The sequence below is a fragment of the Herpailurus yagouaroundi genome, unplaced genomic scaffold, assembly GCF_014898765.1.
Source record: "Herpailurus yagouaroundi ecotype Mexico unplaced genomic scaffold, PumYag 77, whole genome shotgun sequence".
NCBI lineage: Eukaryota > Metazoa > Chordata > Mammalia > Carnivora > Felidae > Herpailurus > Herpailurus yagouaroundi.
The window spans coordinates 65,761,072-65,779,078 of NW_024412388.1; the positions used below are offsets into that span (position 1 = coordinate 65,761,072).

Here is an 18,007-nt window from a genome sequence, read left to right on the forward strand (position 1 = left end):
GAAGGTTGGCAGCCGCCGCCCCTCTCCAGTCTCCCTCCTCGACACTCCACCCCCCTCCGGGCGCTACGGCGGAGGTGGGGGTTGGGGGAACTGGCCTGGTGTTCTGGAACAGCTGCAGCCGGCGCTGGGCCCGCCTGGAATGCGGGAACAGGCTGCGCACCAGGACTTTTATGGAAACTTGCTGCTGGAGGCGGCGGCGGCGGCGGCGGCGGCCAGAGGGCTCCCAGCGGCCGGAGCGGCGGCGGCGGCAGCGGCCGGAGCGCCCAGACCCCTGCCCGCACCCAGGCGCAGGACGCGCACAGACTCTCCGCGCGCGAGGAGGACACTCGCTGCTCGTCGGCTCCGGGCGGGTGAGAGCAGTCGGGGAACGTGGGGCGGGGGCGGCGGACACGGAGGTGTCGGGTCCCCCGCGGGGGCGGGGGCTGCGGGAAGACGCGCCCCGCCGCCGGGCTGAGCCGCAGCCCCCTGAGCGCGCGGGGCTGCGGCCAGCTGTGGCTGCGCGCCCGGCCCGGCCGGAGGGAGCCGCGTCCTGCGGACTCGGCGGGGTGCCGGCCCGGGTCTGCGCCTCTGGCGGCGCGAGCCGGCCTTGGGCTCTGGCGGCGGTTTCCTCGGCCCCGCTCCCCTGCTTTCAGCTCCGCCCGTGCCCTGTCGGCACGGAACTCGGGTGCTCGGGTGCCTTCCCTACTCCTGCAGGGAACGGCCCTCCGCGAGCGCAGTGGGTGCCAGTCCCCTCGCTCTCCCCTCGGGGTCCAAGCAGGCTCCAAGTTCAGTGGCGTCCCCCCCACCCACCACGTGCCCCCGGAGCGGTCTCCGTCGCCGCCAGCGATGCCTGCTTTTTTTTTTTTTAAGAGAAATCCTTTCTGGTGCGTCCCTGCGGAGGTTGGGGAGTAATATGTGATTTAACAGCCCATCAGCTACCCCCTCCCTCCAAAGTATTTTCTGGAGGCTATTTTGTCCGAGGTGGGATGTTGGGGTTGCGCAACTACAGTGGGAAGTTGGAGTGGAGTGCGTAATGTGGTCACCTCTGTAGACCTCCCTTGTCCTCTCTTTTTTGAAAACGCCACGCCGTTCCAACTGTTTGTAAACTGTGAAACGCTCTACAGTGCTAAGAATTTACTGGCATTTGTAAAGAAAATAACGAAGTTGAGAGGTTATGATTATCGCAGTGGCTTCGAGACTTTCATTTTATATTTATTTGAGGACCATAACGCGAAACAAAGAGAGCTGGGGGGAGGGTGCGGTGGAGAGCGAGCGAGAACAAGGTAAAAATAGCATAAGGGTATGTCCTGACAAAATGTCTGTCCTTGGGAAAGAGGCAGGTAGAAAAAATGAAGTAAGCCATGAGAAATAGTTCCATGAGCAAAGCCATGGGAGCATCATTCATCAGCTAAATTTTGTTAATGAATTTGTGTAACGGGCCCATTGGCCTGCGAGTCACAGCATAACTATGTGTTGGGTAGTACGATTAGTAAACCTGAGTATTTATTCCCTCTTAGTCACACGTCATTAAGTGAACCACATTATTCCCACCGCCCCCCCCCCCTTTACAGGTTGGATTACTGCCATAAGAAAACTGAAAATACGCTAAGTCTTTGAAATTCTTCTGAGTTTTGAGGTGTGCCAAGGTGCAAAATGCATAATTAATCAAACTGAGGGACAGTTTTTTTGAGATATGTTTAGTATAAATGAACTTTGATTATTTAATACAACTAGTTATGATTCTTCCTCACAGCTGTTAGTCCTCTTTTTTTGAAGATCTTTTATACTTTGGAATAATTTAAAGAAAAATGTGGGAAATTGTGTGTTTTATCTACAACAACTCCCTTAAGGAGCCCTAAGCAAAAACTACGACAAATTTTTTTAAAATCCGGTTTCCCTCAAATTGGCAAAATTCGGTTTTAATGGAAGATTCACACTTCAAAATCCCTTTTCAGCTGAATGTAGTGAAGAGCCATTTTTCTTGTTCACCTTCAATGGAATCTGTGCTATTTTTGAAAATTTGATATGTAAGACTGATCATTGTCAAAATGTGTGTCATCTCGAGATGACTATATTTAGCATCAACAAAGGAATGCGTTATCTAGGCTTTTGAACAGTATTTTTCCCCTGAAATTACACTTGAAGTATTTAGGTTAGGGTTCCATTTGTGAACAGAATGAAAACTGAGTATGTATATTTGGAAGAGATTAATTGGGGATTTAGATTGCTTCGAACCCAAGTGACCTGAGATGACATACTTCTTCATTTAGGAAAAAAGGATAAAACTTACTGTTATCTTCAAAACACCCAAAAGGCAAATAAAAGTATTGTTTAAATAAAAGCATGTGCCTCTAAGAAGGAAAACAATGAAGTAAATGTAGAAAAGTATGTAGTAGGTGAGCAGATGTCTAGACATTTTTATGGGAGAAAGGACGCAGTATATTTTAGTATGTAAGGCATATACACACAAAATATCTTGGTAGCTGTTTTATAATTTAGAGGGAAAATGACCTACAGCATTCTTAACAATTTCACATAGTTTTGTTCTTACTTAATCAATTTGTGGTCTATATCACCTGTGTAGGTTTTTTCATGTTCTCTTCTGGTTTTATAATTGGAAAATTACATATTATTTATATACACTTGGAATTGTTCTATTTTCTTTTTCTGTTTAAATATTCAGTGCATAGTTTGGCTGGACTTAACCATAGCATAGACTTTCTACACGTTGTGATGAGTGGATTTTTACCCTGAAATCCAACTTACTTAACTTCTAGTAAAATTTGTGGGTTTTTTGTTCTAAACTTAATATAACCATATTTATGGTTAAAAATTATCAAGAATGGAGGGGCACCTGGGTGGCTCAGTATGTTAAGCTTCCGACTTCCGCTCAGGTCATGATCTCACCGTTGGTGGGTTCGAGCCCCACATCGGGCTTTGCTCTGACAGCACGGAGCCTGCTTTGGATTCTCTGTCTCCCCCTGTCTGTGCCCCTCTCCCACTCGTTCTCTGTCAAAAATAATGTAACGTTAAAAAATATCAGCAATGGAAAAGGGGACCTTCAAAATGTGACACATGTATTGTTAGCATTTTGATGTATTTCCTTTTTCTATCAGTAGCGTTTTTTTTTTCTCCCTGCCCCTCCTTTTTTTTTTTTTTTTTTCTTGTCATCTCCTCCCTTTTGCTGTCAGATTAGAAGACAGATTGGAGCTCCCTGGGCCACGTTTTGAGGTTGGTGAAATTTGACTTCCACCTTCCTTTCTGTGCCTCTTTCTTGTCCTTTCCTCCCCTTTGACTGGGCCTCCGCCTTTCAGGCCAAACTAGGCCTCCCTTTGTCTCTCCATTTTCTTAGTGCTGCCTGTTCATTTAGATCAGGGGCCACAAATTGGCAGCCAGAAGCCACTTACAGCCACAAACAGGCTTAAAAAATAAAACCTGGATTTCCAGCCTCTTGAAAAATTGGAGGATGTTGGCAAAACTGGGTCCTTTCTGCGCCGCAACAATACCCTGGGACAAGTAGTTGCTTCCCCCTCAGGGTACACAGGCTGCTTTTGACATTGTCTCCTCCATTCCCTGTTGTTTTACAACCAGTCCTCATTCACTTACATTAACTGTCAATTAACACTATGTAACATTGACTTCCACTACTTTTACATTGCCTGACCCTAGACGCTTGAGTATGCTTGAGTCTTCTGATCTAAGTATGAGGGCAAGTCTGAAGCTATGATATGATGGGAAGTCTGGACCTGGCATTAGGAATCCGGACTTTAAGTGTAGATATATTTTGGTTAGCAATCCTTCTCTTAAATAATGTGATCATAGGAATGAGAAGAACAGGTTAACATTCACTGACACTAATTGCTAGTATCAATTTGAGCTGGAAGGGGCAATGTATTGATAGCTAAAATGAGTAAAAAGATTTTAAGTGGTGGGATTTCAGAAAGCATAGGGTAGGTATTTCTGGGAACTTTTAAATAATCTTAATCCCTTCCCCTCCTGGAAATGTTTAGGAGAGTTTTTTGACCCCTAGAGATTGGCCATAAAGGGGAGTTAATTACTGTTCCTCTTCTGTCTTTCCATCCTCCCCTTCTTTGTAGGCAGGGCCTGGGGCTGCCCCTTCCCAGCTGTGTCCTTCATTTGAAAGGCCATTTCCACTTGCAGAGAAGGTAAGGAAGCCCATTCTCCTCCAGAGATTACCACATCCATGTGCTTTGGAAGCCAACTTCTGGTTTTTCAAGAGACCTAGTTTAATGTAAATACAGTCCATTTTATTTCGTTTTCTATTCATTCATGCATGCATTCTTACCAGCAGCCTTCTTTTGGGAGATGTTAATCATAAGTTTTATTTGGGTTGACTTTGGATTAGACAATTTTCCTGTTCTCTTTGTCATTCATTCACTCCTCCAAATATGAGTTGAGTTTGTACTGTGTGTCCTAGTTGTATGAGATGCTAAGGATAAAGAATAGAGTAGAGCAGGGGCACCAGGGTGGCTCAGTCGGTTGAATATCTGACTTTGGCTCAGGTCACGATCTCACGTTTGTGAGTTTAAGCCCTGTGTTGGGATCTGTGCTGACAGCTCAGAGCCTGGAACCTGCTTCAGATTCTGTGTCTGCCTCTCTCTCTGCCCCTCCCCTGCTCATGCTCTGTCTGTCAAAAATAAATAAACATTAAAAAAAAAAAAAGAATAGAGCAGCATTCTTGCTTTTAAGGGTACTCCTAGCACAGTGATTGCCCTCTGAAAACTATCAAATACAGTCATATGAGTGCAAAGTATTATACTTTATTAATAGAGAAGAATGTCAAGGCAGGTTGAAAATAAGATTCTTTGTCACTAGTGAGGAATTGTTTATATTGGTAGGAAGAAAAAAAATCTATTTCTAACAGATAAAATAGGATCTAATTTAACATTTTTGAATTGTGACAAGGCTTATCACAGGTTTTATAGTATTTTTAAAGTGTAAAGTTATCGTCTTTACTAAAGAAATGTAATAAAGTTGTATTTTGTAAATGTTTTTTATTTGAGAGAGAGAGAGAGAGAGAGAGAGAGAGCGCGTGAGGGCGCACAAGCGAGAGTGGAACAGAGAGAGAGGGAGACAGAGGATCCGAAGCGGGCTCTATGGTCCCGATGAGGGGCTCAAACTCATGAACCATGAGATCATGACCTGAGCCTAAGTCAGATGCTTAACTGACTGAGCCACCCAGGTGCCCCAAGTTCTATTGTATTTAAGTATATATTTCTGGTGAAGTGAAAAATGATAAAATTTAGGCTCACATTTTATGAAGCTCGAAACAATGTTGTTTGTTCTAAAGACTGTAAAGGGATAGATTTTAACATTAATTGTAGTATATAGTTAAGTGTTCTAAAACCTTCTTAAAATTTGAGACAAATAATTTACTTGAGTTTAATGAAATGCAGATTTAAAGCTGTCAGTCGTGACAATTCTGTTCCTTGAGAAAGGAGATAACACATTAACACAATGTAACCATTATTATAAATGATAGCTAAAATTTAAAATTCTTTTCTTAAGGAGTACCTGGGTGGCTCAGTTGGTTGAGCATCTGACTCTTGGTTTTGGCTCAGGTCATGATCTTGTGGTTCATGGGTTTGAGCCCTGGGTCAGCCTCCGCACTGACAGAGCAGAGCCTGCTTGGGATTCTCTCTCTCTTCCTCTCTCCCTGCCCCTCCCCTGCTTGTGCGCTCCCTCTCTCTCTCTCTCTCTCTCTCTCTCTCTCTCTCTCTCTCTCTCTGAAAATAAATGAATAAACTTTAAAAAAAGTATTTTCTTGATTCCTGCATTATTTGCTATGTTGAAATATTTTAATTGAATATCTAAAAAAGTCAAGGAAAATTAATTTAGAAAACATAGAGGTCAAGCATAGATCCAATGAAATTCTAGAATAGAAACATTAGCATGAATATTTTTAGATCTGATGTACTTAATATTATATTCTACTATGAGATTTACATATTGTCTCACAGCTTGAGCTTCATACCTTAATACTCAACCTGGAAATTATTTTATAACAGCTCCAAATTATACTCTATTCTTGAAACACACTTTATCAGGCTATTAAGTCATTTTCAAAAGTGTCTTAAAGCCTGTCTCACTAATTGCTGTACCTGTTGATACCAATATTAGTATTACCCATCCAGCATATTATGTATATAAATACATATATGTGTATATATTTATATATATACACATATATTTCACATACTTTAAAATTAGATAAAAATGGAGAATGATAAAATAAGTAATGGAGTAACAGTCAAGAAACCTGCAGCTGAACATTTGCAACCTCAGATAAGTCACTGAGTCTCTGTGCCTCTTTTTCTGTATGATAAGTGAAGGGATTGGACTAAACGGTCTTTCAATTAGCAATAATTGTGCTTCGGATAACCCTCATTGGCTACGATCCTGACACTGCACAAAGCTGATCTTTAAAGTCTTTGTAGGGGCGCCTGGGTGGCGCAGTCGGTTAAGCGTCCGACTTCAGCCAGGTCACGATCTCGCGGTCCGTGAGTTCGAGCCCCGCGTTGGGCTCTGGGCTGATGGCTCAGAGCCTGGAGTCTGTTTCCGATTCTGGGTCTCCCTCTCTCTCTGCCCCTCCCCCGTTCATGCTCTGTCTCTCTCTGTCCCAAAAATAAATAAACGTTGAAAAAAAAAATTAAAAAAAAAAAAAAAAAAAAAAAAAATAAAGTCTTTGTATAATGAGCTCTAAAAATCCTGATTCTTTTTTTTTTTAATACTTATTTTTTTATTTTGAGAGAGCATGCACACAGGAGTGAGTGCAGGGGGGAGGGGGGAGAGAGAGAGAGAGAAAGAGAGAAAGAGAGAATGAATATCCCAAGCAGGCTCCGTCCATGCTATCAACAAGGGGCTCGATCACACTCACTATGAGATCATGGCCTGAGCCAAAATCCAGATTCAGATGCTTAACCCACTGAGCCACCCAGGATTAAAATCCATGTCATTCTGACAGGTAGTAAAACCTATTTAAAACTGAGCTCATTTTCTGACTCCTTAAATGTATTTTCAGATTTAATCTCAATTAATGGTAACTCTGTCTACTCATTTGCTCAAACTAGAAACTTCGAGCTAATTCTTCACAGTATTCCTTGCCTCTCCTCTCCCTCTCCAAATCTAAGTGGTCAAAGCTCTTGCAGTAGTGGCCCCACTACAAGGTAAGTTCCCTGGAAGCAGGGACTTTGTCTTTTGGTTCACTTTCATCTCTCACAGCCTAGGACAGTGCCTGGCATATAGTAGGAGCTTAATGAACACGTATTAAATAAGGGCATGAATGGGTCACTATGTCCTGTCAGTTCCACTGCTAAAATGTCTCTTCCAGTTTTTGATTTGTAATGCCACTGTCTTAATTCAGGTGTTCTCTTGCCGGGACCACTGTATTTGTCCTCTTCCGTGTACCTCAATTTTCTGCATGGCTGTCAGAGTGCTTTTTCTTTCTAGACTATGTATCCAATTCACATTATTGCTTTAAAACAATCCCTTTCTAGATCCTCATTGCCTATAGGATCAAGTCTAAACTTTCTTAATATGACATTTAGGAATGTTCCCAGTCTGCGCCCTGCCTGTTTTTCTAGTTTCACCATATATTTGCTGGGTAACTTATAGTTCCCCAAATTTGCAACAGGTCATCAGGCAATTGGTGTTTTTGTTCTTGTTGCTTCTTTTGTCTGAATGTGTGAAATCCTATTTATTTATCTTCTCCTATTTCTCTTTCAAGGTCTAAATCAAATGTCACTATCTCTGTGTAATGTTCCTTAGTCCCAAGCCCCTCCTTTATCCCACCATTGTCTTTTCCACAACTTTTCCATGTTTCTACAGTCCTGTGTATATACTGCTATTATAGCACTTAATATGTTGTGCATTAACTAGTTGCGGTCCCATCTATTTCTTCCAACAAAGCTATTTGATTTCAAAGGCTGTTTCATACAGCCTTTGCCAGGCATAGTGTCTAGTATCCCATTGCCAGGCATAATGTCTAGTACAAAGTACGTTCTCCTTCTCACAAAAATACTGTATCGTTAATACAGACCATATATGTCAAATTCGGAGAAAAATGCAACCTTTTTGATAAATCCTATCATAATATGCTATAGGCTATGGTAGTATTGTGATACTCCCTCTGAAACCTATGATGAATACTTAGCTGTCTTAATTTAACATGAATGATTAATATGCTAGACTGGCATCATTAAATCCCTTCATCATCCCAGCCTTCTTTATTATGACCAAGCTCTTGTTGATGAGCTGCATGTTTAACCTTGTCCTTTAGTGTTTTCTCTCTACTCATTCTTGATAACAATTCATCTGGCTTGCCTGAGATCTTTAACACAACAGTGCAGCGAGGCTGAATTGTTGTGTTGCTGCTGCCCCCTTAAGGTGGCCAAAGACACTGCATTGCCTGAGCAAGAGGAAGAAAAGTCACTTAATAGATTAGATTAGGAAAAGACTGTGAGATTCCCAAAATCCATTGGTATTCAGGTTACTGAGTATAGGAATTAAGTTATTAACACAACTTCATTTAGCATTCTAAAACAGTGAGGGGGTACTCAGTCCAACTACTCCCTTTGTAGAAAGAACTCACGTGAGTTGATAGAACATTCTTTCCTGTAATTCAGCAAATCTCAGAATGTGGTTTTAGAATTCCTGGGAATATCCAACACCCTTTAGGGGCCCATAAAGTTCTTCCTTTTTCAATTATGCATCTGTATGAGGCCATATCTTTATTTTTATTTTTTGAGGCCATATCTTTAATACTTCAATCAAAACAACATGTCACAATAGTTCAAATGCAGAAGAAGGTATGAGAATGTACCTTTTATTAAGCCAGAATTAGAGATGTGCAAAAAATGTAAAACAATGCCACTCTTACTATTTTTATTCTGAAAAATAGTTACTGTCATAAAATGTGTGTGTTGATATGTAATGGGTTTGTTATTATTTGAAAGGACTCTCTTGGGAAGACTTTGAAGTAACCAGTCCAAAAAAATTGTAAGTTCTTATTTGATGACATTATTAATAAAATTAAGTTACATATATAAATAAAATGTAAGGATTTTTTTAATGTTTATTTTTGAGAGACAGAGCATGAGCAAGAGAGGGGCAGAATGAGAGGGAGACACAGAATCTGAAGCAGGCTCCCGGCTCTGAGCTGTCAGCACAGAGCCCAATATGGGGCTCTGACCTCAACGCGAGATTGTGAACTGAGTGGACATCAGATGCTTACCCTCTTAACTGACTGAGCCACCCAGGTGCCCCAAATATAAGGATTTTTTTTAAGCTACAGTACATCGCAGGAAAGACCTGGAGCCTCTACACTGAACAAAGGATGAGAGTAGAGGGTTTTAATTTTCAATATTTTAAATATCTATAGATAAAATCCATACAGAAGCTCTCTAAGGCTTCTCAATAATAGATCCAGACATTAGTCCTAAACTCAAAAAGTTCTAAAACCACTCCTCTAATTTACAGCCTTTCTTCTACTGGAGGCATTTTTCTTTAACATCAGAAAACTTATTTTTATATGCGTTCCCACACTTTGAGATGTTATTTAAATGAATCATTTTCTAACTAAAATTGTTAGCCTTGTTATATCGGTAATTAGCTTTCATCCCATCTACACTGTGAGCTCCATAAAAAGATAGATTTTATTCATCTTTGTATATGTAGTGCCTTACACTGCATCTAGCACATTGCAGAAAGATGTTCAATAACTTTTTCAACAAAATATTTTAATGTTTATTTATTATTGAGAAAGAGACAGAGCATGAGCATAGGAGGGGCAGAGAGAGGGGGAGACACAGAATCCGAAGCAGGCTCCAGGGTCCAAGCTGTGAGCACAGAGCCCGGCACAGGGCTCGAACTCCTAAACCATGAGATCATGACCTGAGCCGGGGCCAGAAGCTTAACCGACTGAGCCACGCAGGCACCCCAGAAAGATGTTCAATAACTTTCTTGAGCGAATGAATATTCATTTCAGCTAATTCCATCTTTTCCCATTTATTTGTAATTCTATCACACTCATAACCTCTAAATCTAGGAAATAACATGTGTAAACCACCTACTGTGTGGCCCCATAATAGGGATTCAGTTGTTAGTTTTGGCTCTTCTCCTTCATTCAGTGTAGAGACTCCAAGTCTTTCCTGCGATGTATTGTAGCTTTAAAAAAATCCTTACATTTTATTTGTATATGTAACTTAATTTTATTAATGATTTAATCAACTGAGAATGCACTGATTTTCTTTAAGTAGTTACTTTAAAGTCTTCCCGAGAGAGAATAAAAGGCAAGTGTTATTCTGGGCCTAATTCTGAGGGAACAGGAGGATGTACTCTGTGGTGCCTAGGATGTAGTGATTTCAGCTGAAGTAGGGTTTAAAACATCAGAAAAGTGTCATCACTTATGTGTCATGCTGCATTGGTATAACAAATAAACAGATTTTGTATTGCTGAGGACAATGGAAAAAGCAGGTGATTTTTGAAGCTTTTTGATGGTTATGTGAGAGTGCATTATATTAGTCTAATTTTGCAGATGTCTGCAATGTTTTATAATAAAAAGTTAAAGTAGATTAGACTGATATTTCTTAGATGTGTTTGTGTGTGGGGGGGTGTTTAACAATATAAAAAATTTAAAAGTTTAAATGCCAGATACACCTAGAAACCTAAGCACATTTAGAGGTGTCAAGAGACTGAAGGAGAGCAAACATTCATGCTTAGTTAGGGCTTAGCGGAGAAAATCACCATTTCTATTATGATTAGTTTGGGAAAATACTTCATTGGTTAAAAAAAAAAAATGTGGCTTAAGAATTGTCTTGGAAGGGAACGCCTGGGTGGCTCAGTCAGTTGAGTGTCAGACTCTTGATTTCTGCTTGGGTCATGATCCTGGGGTTGTGGGATTGAACCCTGTGTCGGGCTCCACGCTGAATGTGGAGCCTGCTTGGAATTCTCTCTCTCCCTCTGCCCCTCTCCCCTGCTCTCTTCCTCTCAAAAAAAAAAAAAAAATCATCTTGGAAGGGGGTGCCTGGCACCTGACTGGCTCAGTCAGGAGGAGCGTGTGACTCTTGATCTCAGGGTTGTGAGTTCGAGCCCCGCGTTGGGTATAGAAATTTTATCTTGGAGGTGGAAATAGGCTATTGACTAAATTTGTTAGGTGGAAGGTTGAAGGAATGGGAAAAGATAAGGGAAACCAGGTCTGAGGAAGCCTGCAGAAGACCTACAGACCCAGATGAGAATTTTAATTCTGATCTGTGATGCACTATGCAGGTAATGTTCTCAGAGCTGGAGTGACGGACCAGAGTTAAGGAGCACAGAGGGGCAGGGGATGCAGTAGTTGAGGAGGCAGCCTGGTGAGCCTGATGAAAACACAAAGAATGGCAAACTGTTATCCTATTATAAATCAAAGGAATCATGGCTAGAAGCTACTACAGAACATTTTAAACCTCATTTTACTAATAATGTATACTTAAAATCATTATTCTGATAAAATGTATCAGTTAAGAACTTTAAAGAAACCACATTAAAAGAGCTTCCCTGTAGAAACTGAGGTAACTTTATGTACTCACCACACTTGAATTCTAGTACCTCTTGAAAAAATTTGATAATTCAAAAATGTTTATCAGGTTTCTGAGGAAGGGAAAACTGTTAAAGTGAGTACTTTGAATTTTGTAGGTTTTTTTAATTTATCCATTTTGAAAGAGAGAGAGTAGGTGAGGGGCAGAGAGAGAGAGAATCCCAAGCAGGCCCTGTGTCACCAGCACAGAGCCCGACAGGGGGCTCAAACCCACCAACTGAGATCATGACCTGAGTTAAAGAGTTGAATGCCCAATTGATGGAACCACCCAGGCACCCCTCATTTTGTAGGCTTATTAAAATGACAGTGATACATGTGAATACTAAATATATGAATACTTTTAGCTACGTAATTATATGTAGTTAAAGGAGGGCCTGGGGTCTCTGCTCTAAATAAAACTGCAAATTCCACATGAGTTTTTTAAAAATATTTTTTGTTTTTGAAAGAGGGAGAGCGTGTATGCACACGAGAGGGGGAGGGGCAGACGGGGTAGGAGACAGAGGATGTGAAGTGGGCTTTGCGCTGTCAGCACAGAACCCGATGCAGGGCTTGAACTCATGAATAGTGAGATCATGACTGGAGCTGAAGTCAAATGCTCAACTAACTGAGACACCCCAAATTCCACACAAGTTTATAGGCTAGTAGGGGAAATGTTGACTAATAGCATATAAAAAGCATGAAAGTGGGAGGCAATAATCAATGAGTCTAAGATTGAGTGGATATTTGGAATATGACAGTATGTTCCCAAAAGATTAATTTGAAAATCTTCTGTAAATGTCCAAGAGCAGATTTTAAAATAAGTACAGATAGTTCATTAAGAAAATAAAAGTTGGGTCAAAGGGATGGGATGTTTTAGACTTCTCAGTTTTGATGATTACTACATGTATATTGAAAATCTTTCCATGATGCCTTTTGGAGTTTATTTTACAGTATAATTTCTTATTTATAGGCATTGAGGTAGGCACTGGAAAGGAACCAATCCACGGTAATCTGGGAAAGGAGCATAAAGTCTATCAGATGTGCAGGTCGAAGTCTGGGTGGAATTAAGAGAAGTGCAAAAAGTAGTCTGAGAAGAGAAGTCATTATCTTAGGCATCTGACTGGAAGGTTGGGGTATGGTGTATGCTTCCTTTCAATTCTGTATCAGATGATTGATGTTTGAACCCCACCTGTGTTTGTAGATAGTAAAGCAGACTGGACCATTAAAAATCCTGTTCCAAGGCTTTTGTTGAAAGTTTTGGCCAAGAGACTATTAACAGCATGAAAATTGGGAGAACGTCTGTCTATTCAATGTTGTATTTCTCAATACTTAGTAGAGTGCCTGGCACGTAGCAGATGCTTAATAAGTATTTGTGTAATAAATAGTGTATTCTATTTATATTGTATTCCATTATTGTATAATGAAAATCATAATGATAGTGATGAGAACAGTAATCTTTAACTGTTTATAAAGTGCTTCACCTTGGAGTTGGCAGGATTTACCTATCAGCAAACAATTATTATGTAGGTCTATGCTGGGCAAATGCCATGGGCTATGGATACAGTAGTGCGTAAATTACAGTCTCTACTGTCAAAGAGCTCACATTCTAGTAGAAGAGGTATTCAAGACAGTTCATTACCATACATTGTGGGTAATGATACAGTCAATGTAAGTATGGAGGTGATATGGAAACACACACAGAAGCACGTAATCCAGTTTTATGGAGTCGAGGAAAACTTCCTGGCGAAAAGTGACTAAGTACTAAAGGATGAGTAGGAGTTAGCTAAGAGGTAAGGGAATGGGCAGAACATTAAGCCAAGGGAGGTAGCTGTGCAAAGGCTTGAGGTGTGTCAATATTTCAGTGTGAGTGATAGGGTGGGAGGAAGGTGTGACAGAGATGAAGCTAACGAGGCAATTTAAAGGGCCAAAGTGTATCACTGAAGGAAAAGTTTAGAGTAAGAAGTAAAGGGCAAAGACTGAAACATGGGCAAACAACACCGAAGAGGTGGAGAGAGGCAGAGAAGTCCTCAGAGGAGACAGAAGGAATGGTTAGAGACACGAAAGAACAGGGAGAGAATGGTGTCATGGAGCTGAGTGAAAAGGATTTCAGAATGAAGGAGTGGCTGAGAATGTCAGGTGTAGTAGTGACATTCTGAAGGAGAGAACTGTACATTTTATGGGCAATATAATGAGAAATATAATGAGAAAATGAGAAAAGCATTATTCCTATTTTATATATATTATATATATCAACTTCAGTTTATATACAACTGTATATAATATTAATTTTATAATATATAATAATTATATAATTAATAATTTTATAGAATAATATATAACTTATGTTATATATAACATCTATAATTATAACTTACATAAATATATAAAAACTTATAAATATAACATAATTATATAATTTATATATAATATATACATATTATATATATAGTTTTATATAAACTGAAATTGAGAGAAGTAAACTGGTTTGCCCAAGACCATACATCTAATAAACAACCCAAACAGAAACCTTAGTAGAAGTTTTCTGGTTCTAACTCCAGTCTTCCTCCATCATCACAGTCTTCTTAATGTGCTTAGAAAATCAACAATTAACTGAGAAGTTGTCATCAGAATATACTTATAATCCTGAATATTTTGCTACAAAATCCTTAAACAACAAAAGCTCTAGTAGAATATTTTGAAGACTTCAAAATATATTTGTATTACCCTTTTATTAAATGTAAAAATACACAGGTTTGCAAATTTTTGTATGAGAGAGTGTTTATGAAAAATTATGACAAGATTGAATTTGTATATGTAACTTTAAAAACTGAAGTGTAAATAACATACAGTGTTATTTTAGTTTCAGGTATACAACATACTGATTCAACAATTCTATTCATTACTCAGTGCTTGCCATGATAAGTGTAGTCACCATCTGTCACCATACAATGTTATACAGTATTATTTATTATAGTCCCTATGCATTGCTTTTCGTCTCTGTGACTTAGTTATTTTATAACTGGGAGTTTGTACTTCTTAATTCCCTTTATGTATTTGGCCCATCCTTCCATCCGCCTTCCCTCTGGCAACCACTGGTTCTCTCCTTTTAAGAGTTTATTGGAGGGGTGCCTGGGTGTCTCGGTTGAGCATCCGACTTCGGCTCAGGTCATGACCTCACAGTTCCTGAGTTCGAGCCCCGCGTTGGGCTCTGTGCTGACAGCTCAGAGCCTGGAGCCTGCTTCGGATTCTGTGTCTTCCTCTCTCTCTGCCCCTAACCCACTCGCATTCTGTCTCTGTCTCTCTCAAAAATAAATAAACATTAAAAAAAAAATAAAAGAGTTTATTGGATTTGTGTCCTTACTCGTTTGTTTTTTAGGTTCTACATATAAATGAAATCATAAGCTATTTGTCTTTCTCTGACTTATTTCACTTAGCATAATATCCCGCAAACTCATCCATGTTGTTGCAGATGGCAAGATGTCATTCTTTATGTTTGAGCAATATATTGTGTGTGTGTGTGTGTGTGTGTGTGTGTGTGTGTGTGTGTATCTTCACATCTTTATCCATTCATCCATTGATGAATACTTAGGCTGCTTCCATATCTTGGCTATTGTAAATAATGCTGCAATAAACATAGGGGTGCGTATGTCATTTTGAATTAGTGTTTTTGTTTTCTTTGGATTAAATACCCAGTAGTGGAGTTACTAGTTCATATGGCAATTCTGTTTTTAACTTCTCTGAGGAACCTCCATAACATTTTTCCACAGTGGCTGCACCAATTTCCAATTCCACCAACAGTGTATTAGGGTTCTGTTTTCTCTACTTCCCTGTCAACACTTGGGGTTTTTTTTGTCCTTTTGATACTTAGTCATTCTGACTGGTGTGAGGGTATATCTCACTGTGGTTTTGATTTGTATTTCCCTGATGATTAGTGATGTTGAACATCTTTTCATATGTCTGTTGACCCTCTGTACATCTTCTTTGAAAAAAAAGTCTATTTGGGTCTTCTGCCCATCTTTCAATTGGATTGTTTTTGTTTTGTTTGGTGTTGAGTTGTAGAAATTCTTTATATATTTTGAATTTTTTTTATTTTTCTTTATTTTTGAGAGGCAGAGAGAGACAGAGCATGACTGGGGGAGGGGCAGAGAGAGAGGGAGATACAGAATCCGAAGCAGGCTCCAGGCTCTGAGCTGTCAGCCCAGAGCCCGATGTGGGGCTCGAACTCAGGAACTGTGAGATCATGACCTGAGCGGAAGTCGGATGCTTAACCAACTGAGCCAACCAGGCTCTCCTGTTCTTTGTATATTTTGGACATTAACCTCTTATCAGATATCTCATTTGTAAATATCTTCTCCCATTCAGCAGGTTGCCTTTCTGTTTTGTTGATGGTTTCCTTTGCTGTGTTTCCTTTGTTATTTTGGTGTTGTCCCAATAGTTTATTTTTGCTTTGGTTTCCCTTGCCTGAGGAGGCATATCCATAAATATGTTGTTAAGGGAGATGTCCAAGAGATTACTGCTTGTGTTTTCTTCCAGGAGTTTTATGGTTTCAGGTCTCACATTTAGTTCTTCAATCCATTTTGAGTTTATTTTTGTGTGTGGTGTAAGAAAGTCCAGTTTTATTCTTTCGCATGTAGCTGTCAGTCCCAACACCATTTATTGAAAAGACTGTCTTTTCCCCATTGTATAATCTTGCCTCCTTTGTTGTAAATTAATTGACCATGTAAGTGTGGCTTTATTTCTGGGCTCTCCTGTTGATTCACATGTCTCTTTTTGTGCTGGTACCATGCTATTTTGATTACCACAGCTTTGTAGTATATCAGTATATCTTGAAATCTGGGATTGTGATACCTCCATCTTTGTTCCTCTTTTTCAAGATTGCTTTGGCTATTTGAGGTCTTTTGTGGTTCCATACAAATTTTAGAACTATTTTTTCTAGTTCTGTGAAAAATACTATTGGGTATCTCTTTATTAATTTTTTTTTCAACGTTTATTTATTTTTGGGACAGAGAGAGACAGAGCATGAACGGGCGAGGGGCAGAGAGAGAGGGAGACACAGAATCAGAAACAGGCTCCAGACTCTGAGCCATCAGCCCAGAGCCCGACACTGGGCTCAAACTCACGGACCGCGAGATCGTGACCCGGCTGAAGTTGGACGCTTAACCGACTGCGCCACCCAGGCGCCCCGACTTTTTAAAAAATATTTATTTCTGAGAGAACGTGAGCAGGGGAGGGACAGAGAGGCAGGGAGAGAGAATCCTAAGCGGGCTCTTGGCTGACAGTAGACAGCCCAACGCAGGGCTTGAACCCAAGAACTAGGAGATCATAACCCAACTGAAGTCAGACACTTAATCAAATGAGCCACCCAAGTACTCCTGCTTGGTGTCTTGAGAGAGACTGCATTAAATCTGTAGATTGCTTTGGGTATGTTTTGGATGTTATAATGATATTCTTCCAATGCATGAGCATGATACATCTTTCCATTTGTTTGTGTTGTCCTCTATTTCTTTCATCAATGTCTTACAGTTTTCAGAGTTTTCACCATACTGAAAAATTAACCTCTGGGTTAAATTTATTCCTAGGTATTTTATTCTCTTTGGTGCAATTTTAAATGGGATTGTTTTCTTAATTTTTCTGCTACTTCATTATTAGTGTATAGAAATGCAACAGATTTCTGTATATTAATGGTCTGGAATTTTTATATCATAATACACATTGCACCACATAATTAAGATTATTTGCATATTAAGCAGCTATAATTTAGTCTAAGACGTGGTCTCTAGTTGGCTGATATATGAGAGGGAGGCAGTTTGGACAGAGTCGTAGGTCATTATGCCCTTGAAGGAAGGGCATGAGTAGTTAGGGTATTGTGGAGTGAGGGTGCAGAGGGGGTGGTAGGAGACAGGAAGGAGAGGATTTAAGGAAACTGAAAACTTTCAGCTGCAATTTAGAGAGCATGATGATCCATTCCTTGACTTAAATGTCAGTACTGTTGACTCCCTTCCACAGGAACGTCCTTGATGGATTTATGGTTCAGTGTTGAGATTCACTAAAATGTGTGATATTCAAATAATTTTTGAACATTTCAGTGTCCATGTCATGACTTTGTTGGAACATATATACTTTAAAAAGCCTTCATAAAACCAGAATTCTCACTGTCATTATACAATTAAGAGGAAATTTGGCTTATTCTAGGAGTACTGTTAGATAATGTTCTGTTAGATAAATTCAGAAGCCTTCTATACTCCTGACAGTTGAGCAAAATTTTGGGATAGGTCAGTGTGTTCCTTAAGACAATGCCATACATGTGAATACTGTTACTTGATTCTTCACTGTCATTAATTACAACAATAGAAGTGCTACCTGCATGTTGCTGACTTGGGCACTTTGAAAATCAGAGAAAACAGGGGCGCCTGGGTGGCTCAGTCGGTTGCGCGTCCAACTTCAGCTCAGGTCACC

At 40.1% G+C, this 18,007-nt stretch overlaps 1 protein-coding gene and 1 pseudogene across 6 annotated transcripts in view; one reads left to right on the top strand and one right to left on the bottom strand.

The window, feature by feature from the left end:
• The first annotated feature begins 257 nt into the window (after window positions 1–257).
• The window catches only part of NEXN (nexilin F-actin binding protein), a 52,555-nt gene continuing 34,805 nt past the window's right edge, over window positions 258–18,007 (top strand). For all 6 annotated transcript variants that reach the window (XM_040470724.1, XM_040470723.1, XM_040470728.1 and 3 more), the window contains exon 1: window positions 258–350. The gene's annotated coding sequence lies outside the window, so the exon portion shown is untranslated. The remainder of the gene's footprint in view (window positions 351–18,007) is intronic.
• Window positions 6,252–6,417, bottom strand: LOC121027957 (uncharacterized; annotated as a pseudogene).